The 9,351-nt window shown below is 34.2% G+C and overlaps 1 long non-coding RNA gene across 1 annotated transcript; it reads right to left on the bottom strand.

Moving 5' to 3' along the window:
• Positions 1–2,202: 2,202 nt before the first annotated feature.
• LOC136848427 (uncharacterized) lies at positions 2,203–8,439 on the bottom strand. The gene is made up of 5 exons (XR_010856017.1): positions 8,282–8,439; positions 7,722–7,830; positions 5,163–5,243; positions 3,148–3,243; positions 2,203–2,708 (listed from the first exon to the last, which is right to left on the bottom strand). It is a non-coding gene; the product is annotated as an uncharacterized lncRNA (long non-coding RNA).
• Between the last annotated feature and the right edge of the window lie 912 nt (positions 8,440–9,351).

Raw genomic sequence — 9,351 nt, 5'->3', positions numbered from 1 at the left:
AGCTCGTGAGAACTTGAGATTTCCAGTTGGTCTTGGCAACATTTTTTTCCCTTCCCCAAATGAGAGTGATTTTCGAGTCTCAATTACAAGACTTTCAATTTAAACTTGAGAGTCTTAAACTGTTTTTTTTTTTTCCTTCTTATAAGACGGCGGACCAGCAATATACATAAATTTTTTTATTATTTTTCATTTTTCGTTATGACTTCGCTGTGATATTAAACCTCTTCATCTTCTCGATTCTTTTCGACGAATGTTGGTGGAAATTGACATTTCATTTAAACAAGTAAAAAATGCGTCGAAGTTTCTTCAGCGCAACAGAGTTTTCTGTACAACGTACAATCAAGGCCACCGAAAATAGATCTATCTTTCGGTGGTCTCGGTAATGTCGGTATAATGCTGTATGGGCCGCGGCTCATGAAAATTTAACCACGGCCCGGTGATGGCCTATCCTATATCGTTGTCAGAAGCACGATTATGGCTAACTTTAACGTTAAATAAAATAAAAACTACTGAGGCTAGAAGGCTGCAATTTGGTATGTTTGATGATTGGAGGGTGGATGATCAACATATCAATTTGCAGCCCTCTAGCCTAAGTAGTTTTAAAGACCTGAGGGCGGACAGAAAAAATGCGAACGGACAGACGAAACCGGCACAATAGTTTTCTTTTACAGAAAACTAAGAGAGCTGGGATTCCTGAAAAGAGGTCTTGAAGGGGCATGAATGATATTCATGAGATATTCCGAGGTATAAACTTTGCGGGAAATAAATGTAATGGGGTAATTGAATATAAAAGAAAAAAAGATAAAAAATAATGATGATGAACACTATACTTGCAAAGTAGTTCAAAAGGAGTAAGCAGTGCTAAATGATTGATCAGTATGTCCAACTGGCATCACATCCAGATACCATCAATGCTTTCATGAACATTAAAAGATGGGAAAGGCAAGGATGTAACACGGGCGAGTGAAATGATGGACTAAGCCTCTTTGAGGTGGTCTAGTCATGTAGAGGGAGTGTGAGCGACGGATGGAAATAGTGAATGAATCAGAAGTCTTTGGAAGGCGAAAATAGTAGCCCTAGAGTATATTGTTAGTAAGGGTGGCTAAAGTCTCCTGCTGTTGACAAGATACATGTTATTTCAAGCTGCAGTTAGCTGCTTAATTCAAGAGATGTCGAATTCCACTGTAATTACCACAAGAAAAATTCTTAAATTACTCAAACTGTTACAAAATCTACCACTATACTGGTATCTTTAACGGGTGCTGTACCATAATCTTACAAGTATTAACTGTTCCATTAATTTAAGGACTTTACCATGCAGAAAATCTGACAAAAAAAAAAAAAAAAGCTTGTCTGCGAAACCGTCCAATAAATTAGTTCCTGTTTCACAGATCATAACGGATGCCCCCTAATTAAAGCAAGTAGTTATTAAGTCCCCTTAATAAAATTATCTACTTCTATACCACTTTCACATGGATAAATTCACTCACATCAAGAAAAAAAGTCAAGTTCTGCCAATAATCGGACAGTATTGCAATAGTTTTTCATGATCTACTCATTGAACATCTAAAAAAGCTTATCAGCTACATTATACTACAGTATAGGTATACTGATACTTGATAAATCAACTTTCAATCCTCGACAAATAAAAGTAAGAAATTCAAAATTTACTAAGCCGAACACTTGCGAGTACCATGAATATTTTCAAACTTCAGATGAAAGCAAGATTATGAAAGCAACCATGGAAGGCTTCCTTGTGTGAAAAACTGAAGTTATATACTGTATTATATACTGTATTAAGTACAGACTAAATGGTAACTAAGTACTTAGTGTAATCAGCAATTACTGCTCTGTGACACTGCTCCTGGACACATTACATTCACTTAAGTCATGCTTCTCCTAAACGTACTGACCAACGTTGATATTAGTTTCTTATAATCCTGAAGATCAAAATTTTACCTACAAGGTGCAAAAAGTTAAGCCAGACTATAACTACCTTAGTAAATTATTTCATACCTAATCAATATACAAGGCAAGATAGCTTTAATTAGCTTTAATATACAGGAGACTGGAACACCATTAATACCTATACAGGTATACCATTTTCATATTCAAAAGGAAAGGTGTTACCATGGTGCAAGATTCCATGTCTAAGAAATAACTAGTTAATGAAAACATCCCAAACTATAGCTTGCAACATATATCTAAATAACCATAAAAACTATATAAATCTATCATATAAATTAGGTGAAAACTTCTGAATAACAGAAAAACTAAGCAGATACGTAACTTTAGTCGAGTTAGTTAACTGAACTCTTACCACACTCGTGCATAAATCTAGTTCATATACACTATATGATAGGCGCAAATCAAGTCCAAAATTACCCAGTAACATATAACAAGAGCAGAGGCCTTAAATATCCAAAGTGCCTAAACGTCTTTACATATTAACCATTGAAAAATTAAAAAAAAAAAAATTTTAAGAGTATATGACACCACACCACATCCACAATACTTGTAACATACTTACCTTATACTGTATTACGCATAAGCACAGCTTGGCACCCAACAAAACTCGACAAAAACAGTCTACTGCTCCAAAGTACGTTTTCCTAAAGCCGGCAAAATTCCTCAGTACAAAGAAGGATTTTGGAAATGTTCTGTGAAACTCACAAGGAGTGGCGTCACATGGGAAGTGACACTGATATCTGTTGGAAAAGGAACGAACTATCAAAACTGAACAGGAATTACAAATGAGTTAATTTCTTTTTTTTTTATGTAAATTTCTAAATGTTTTTATAGAAATGTCATGATGTTCTTAATTTACGTTCCAAATATCCACTACTTGTGGGGAAATATAGTGAAACTTGTTTCGTAATAAAACATGAAAACTAAACCTACATTAACCATCAATATTTTCTCCTGAGGTTCAGTAACTAACGTCTTAAAAGCTGTACCTTTAAAATAGATCATTATTTTTCAACACTTTTTACTTGCACATTAGCAACATCCTGCTAAAAATGAGAATACAAAAGGAATACAATGAATGCTTTTAATGATATGCTCACCAAAATTTAAACTGTCACAAAATCCCGATGTTCATCTATAATTTGATTGTTGCTAACAAATTTGAACTATTGCACTCACTTCCCAAACACTGTATCACCGACGGGTCTCATAAACCAGCACTGAGTAGCCACTAACGCTTTCTTCTGAAGAGTTAAGCTGATCCAATACAGTATCCTGAAACAAAAGAAGAAAAATCTTAATTTGTTGTGCTCTCCAGGTGTCCAATAAAGTAGGCGTTTACCATCATAACGCACCATTAGTGTCTTAAAAAATAAAAAAAATATTTGAGTTTTACTTTCATTAAATAGAAATAGTACTTAATAATCAAAATAAAAATACTCTACCAATTAACAGAATTTGATTAAACTAAGTTTACTGACTATTAAAAAATTAACACTTTAGAGAATTAGCTTCCTGAAATATGCCTTATTTTGAAGAAATATATCAAATTTAAAGTTTACTGCTGCCATATTGGCATAAATTTTAACCATTCCATTCATTCTTTAAGGACTTGACCATGTGTGAAATCTGATTGAAAACAGATATTTGTTGGAGAAACTGTCCACAAACGCTTAATACCCAATTCTAGCAGGACAACACATGCCCCTAAATCACTTTCATACACATAAATACCATCTGTGACAAATTTTCTAATAACCTACACAATTCTGTGTCATAAAACATAACGTGGATCATCAGCTACATTAGCATCCTGAACTCGTTTCACTTCTCAGTTGATCTTACTTTATCAAAGTGTTTGTTTACGAGAACACATTTAAAATTGTGTCACAATAAGTAACTCAGGCATTTATTATGGAATAAATTTCATTCTTTACGAAATGACTAGAAATTATGGCTAAAAGTTCATAAACTAATACTTCAGTGATGTATTCTAAATTTTGTAACAGCAATTTTGTCGATGACCACAATGCACCATTTGTGTTCTTTAAGTACAAAATTTTACTCAGCCGAGACTTTAACCTGTGATGTTATGGTCATAGTTAGCCATAACCATACATGATGAATGGCATGCATCCATCATGGATGATCCATGTTAACCGCGTTGAGGTCATGACTTATGTCGAGACCTTTAGGGGCGTCAATATTTGGTTAAAGGAAAGATGAAGCCTCCCAAAGCTTCACCTTCGCCCAGGACACAACTGATTCACGGAACCCTAAACCAGTGAGGTAAGCCCCAAGAGGATTAAAGCAGGAAGTAAAGTAAGAGGGACTATGCTGAGATTGACATTGATATGGGCTGACACAAGTCACCCATAACAATGTCAACCGGACACAAGTTTCTTTACTTTGACAGTGAGAGAGGACATTCATTTTAGACACAAATTAAAAGCAGGAAGTAAAGTAAGAGGCGACTTATGCTCGTAGAGCTCTTTCCATTGTTAGTAAATTTGATTTGGTTAAAGTCTTCAGCTATCCGTGGCAGCTAGCCCAAAGTATCTGAAAACCCCCTCCCTTCCTCACTCATTAACCATACAAATAAAAATAGCACACTCAAATTTCAACTATAATTAATGCTAACAAATTTCAACTATTGCACTCACTTCCCAAACACTGCTTCAACAACTAGCCTCAAACCACCACTGCATGGCCGCTAACACTAAACATACAATCAAATATTGTACGTGCACAAACATTCCAACTATGCCTACCATAAACGTATTGCCTCAAGGTTAGTTCAGTTCCAGGATTGCCCACAAAAAACTAATTACCAAGATATTCAGTTTTAGCTATCTGCAAACTATTTACCCTCCAGATATTAAACAAACTTTTTGACTACAGTATCCACAAACTATATAGCCTCCAGAAATAAACTTTTTACATCAAACAGATAAATTAAAAGTTTTTGACTATCGGCAAACTATTTAGCCTCGAGAGATAAACTTTTTGACTATCCGCAAACTATTTAGCCTCGAGAGTTTAAATAAACTTTTCGACTATCCGCAAACTATTTAGCCTCGAGAGATTAATAAACTTTTTGACTATCTGAAAACTATTTAGTCTCAAAGAGCTGAAATAAATTGTTTTTTTTTCTTTTATAAGAGAAATCAAAAACAATTGGCACTTCAACAAACCTTCAAGCCATGTAAAAATCCGCAAAAGCTTCATCCACATTTTGTTTCATCTGAGCAGCAAAGATGATCCAATACAGTATCCTGAAACAAAAGAAAATCTTAATTTGTTGTCTCTCAAGGTGTCCATTACAGCACGCTTTTGCCATTGCAACAAATCATTAGTATCTTCAATATTTCTTCCTATTGAATTGGGAGAATATACGATCTTTATTTTCGTCAAATAGAAATAGTACTTGATAAGCATTATAAAAATTCTTTACCAATTAACAAAACTTAACTGAACTAAGTTTACTGACTATAAAAAATTAACACTTTAGAGAATTAGCTTCCTGAAATATACCTTATTTTGAAGAAATATATCAAATTTATAATTTACTGCTGCCATATTGGTATAAATATTAACTATTCCATTCATTCTTTAAGGACTTTACCATGGGTGAAATCTGACACAAATATTTGCTGGAGAAACTGCCCACAAGAAGAGGCCAACACATGCTCCTAATTCATCAGAATATCAATCCTTTCTCAACCACTTTCATACAGGTAAATTTTCTTATAACCTTCTCTATTCTGTGTCATTAAACATATTAAGCGCATTATCAACTACATTAGCATCCTGAACTCCATTCACTGATTTTTCTTTAATTGATAAAGGCATTTATTATTTGAAATAATTTATTATATTTTTACGAAACGAAAGAATTTATGGTTGAAAGTTGATAAACTAATACTGCAGTGATGATGTAGATTTTGTAACAGCATTATTGTTGGTGACCACAATGCACCATTCTTCTTCTTTAAATATAAAATAAAATTGACTCAGCAGAGACTTTAACCTGTGATGTTATGGTCATAATTAGCCATGAATCGTACATGAAGAATGATATACATCCATCATGAATGAACCATGTTGCCACTGTCTCACCGCGTTGAGGACATGACCGTCGAGACAGAGTCACAGAAGTCAGTCAGGAAGATTGGCAAAATTCACCTTTGGACGCTGTCACGGAACCCTAAACAAGAGAATTAAGGCAGGAAATACTCCTGAGATTGACTTTGATATTAGAGCCATTTCCATTGTTCCCAAGGGTCTAAAGTCTTTGCTTAAACAAGCTGCAAGTTAGTTCAAGCTGCAATTAGGAAGTTAATTCAAAAGATTTAGTATTCCACTGTAATTCCCACAAGTTAGTAAATTATTTGATTGTGACAAAATCAGCCAGGAATACTGGTATCAAGCCTTGACGCTGTACCATCACCGGACACATTAAATTGGACTTTACCAAGTGGAGAATCTGACCACAAAAAGCTTGTCTGAGAAACTGTCCAATAACTAATTCCTATCTCACAGATCGAAACCAGAGACCCCAGATTATGAGAAGTAGTTATTAAGACGACTGAATAATATTAGTATTTCCATTGTAAAGTAACCTTCATATGGATAAACTCACTCATAACAAGACAGTAAAGTTCGGCAATAATCCTTTGTATCGCAGTAGTTTTTCAAGATCACAAGAGGATTAGATGTTATTGAACATCAAAGAAGTCAGCCATTATCTTGTATAATGATGCCTTTTGAATCTACTTTCACTCGGACACAAATCATGTTGATGATAAATAAAGATAATATTTGCTGTAGAGCTCTTTCAATCTGTTAGAAATTATTATTTATCTAGCGTTTAAAGCTCACACATTTATCATTGAAAATTTTATTCCCTTCCATAATTCACATGATAATTTTACAAATAAAAATTCTGGTTTAATCAAATCACTGACAAAATCTACATTTTCAGATATCAAATATTTTGTAACAGCATTGCATACAGATGTCTACTACCCTTCCTGATCACTAAGAAATAAACACTGCATCACGAACACGTTCTCATACCAGCACTGCATAGCCCTACTAACATACACATCCAATAAAATTTTTCATGTGCACAAACATTTCACCTACACCTACCAAAATCCTATTGCCTCAAGTTTAGTTCAATTCCAGGATTTGCTGCAAAAAACCTATTTTCCAAAATAATCAGTTTTGACTATCCGCAAACTATTTAGCCTCGAGAGATTATATAAACTTTTCTACTATCCGCAAACTATTTAACCACGAGAGATTAAATAGAAATGTTTGACTGTCCACAAACTATTTAGCAAGAGATTAAACTAACTATCCACGAACTATTTGACCTCAAGAGATTAAATAATTTTTTTTACTATCTGCAAATTATTTAGCCTCGAGAGATTAAATAAAATATCTGCAAACTATTTAGCCTTGAGAGATTAAATAAACTTTTTGACTATCTGCAAACTATTTAGCCTCCAGAGATTAAATTAACTTTTTGACTATCCGCAAACTATTTAACTTCGAGAGATTAAACTTTTTGACTATCTGCAAACTATTTAGCCTCCAGAGATTAAAGAAAGGATTATCCACAAACTATTTAGCCTCAAGAGATTAAAATTTTTCACTATCTGCAAACTATTTAGCCTTGAGAGGCTATTTATACAATTTTTTCTGGTATAAAAAATGCATAAAATTATTTAACAATAGGAACTAACCTTCCATGTAATGGTCTGCAAAGAACATCTCATAATTGTTTCCTCTTGAGCAGCCAAGATGATCTTGAGCAGATAAGATGATCTTGAGCAGCAAAGATGACCCAATATCCTGAAACAAAGAAAAGCCTTCGTTGTTGTGCTCTCCAGGTATCCATTAAAGTAGGCATTTGCCTTCATAACGTACCATTACTAACTCAAATATTTTTTTTTTCTATTGAATTGGGAGAAAAACATCAGAATACGACACCAATTAACAAAATTTGATTAAAGTTTAGGCTACTGAACTTAAAAAATATTAACACCGGAGAATTAACTTCCAGAAATATACCTTATTTTACAGAAATGTAACTCACATTTGTACAGTAATTTAACTCACATTTGTACAGTAATTAACTGCTGCCATATTGTCATAAATTTTAACTATCCCTTTCATTCTTTGAGGACTTTGCCATAGGTGAAATATTTATCCCCTCCCTGCCTTTCTGATCACTAAGAAAAAATTTTGAAATGATTTGCCCTTTAAGTATAGAACTAAAAACAACAAAAAACCCAATACTAACCTGAGATGTTTTGGTCACTGTCAGCCACAGATCATACATGATGAACGCCATACATCCATCATGGATGAACCATTTTGCCACTGTCTCACCACGCTGAGGTCATGACCGTCGAGACAGAATCGCAGAAGTCAAGCAGGAATCAGTAAGAAGAGGAATGAAGTAGAGAGATGACTTGTGCTCTTTTCTACAGGTATCCACCACTGACATTACCACACAATTTAAATACTCAAATTATTACATATATACCACTATACTTCCATATCTAATCAACAGGCACCATACATTACTTTTACTGATGCTACACCATAGTTTAGGACTTTACCATGAGGAGAATGTGACCAAAAGCATTTGTCAGAGAAACTGTCCAGTAACTTAATCCCTCATTCACATATCACTAACAGAACCATAATTAATACAGGAAGTAATTAAGACCCGTAAATAACAGTGCTATTTATTTTTAAACCATTTTCATTTGGATAACCTCACTCGCATGGATAAACTCGCTCACATTAAGACAACAGTAAAGATCCGCCTATAATCAGACTGTATTGCAGTATATTTTTCATGATCTACTCAATCTATAGATATTAAACATTAAAAGAAGCTTAGCTATAATATTTCACATATTTACATCTGACGATCTCCTTTCACTCTTCAAATCATGTTAACTGATTGTGTCTACAGAAAATTATCTAGCATTCTACCATCCCCTTCAGAGCATGCGCAAATTACACTTCTCTTCCCAGTGATCCTTTACAAAGGAAGTGTAGATTTATCACTAACAAATTCTATTCCGTAACCTTATCGGCCTACGTTTTTCTCCCTATGTTATGAGCTATCCTCTGGGTAGCTAATTTTCCAGTCCTCCGAATGAAATTGAAATAAATCAACGATACTGGGAAAATTCGTCGTGTGATACTGTCTCTCATCTCGCATTCTCTGAGGGTTTGCAATGTTTTCATTCTGCTAAACCACCTTAGCATCCCCGTCAGCAATCACTGCATCCTGCTTATTCTATTGATTAGAAGTTTATTTTATAATTAATTTTCATTCACTAATGTATGAAGCCT

The sequence above is a fragment of the Macrobrachium rosenbergii genome, chromosome 19 (assembly GCF_040412425.1).
Source record: "Macrobrachium rosenbergii isolate ZJJX-2024 chromosome 19, ASM4041242v1, whole genome shotgun sequence".
In the NCBI taxonomy this organism is placed as follows: Eukaryota; Metazoa; Arthropoda; class Malacostraca; order Decapoda; family Palaemonidae; genus Macrobrachium; species Macrobrachium rosenbergii.
This window is presented reverse-complemented; position numbering and strand designations above follow the sequence as displayed.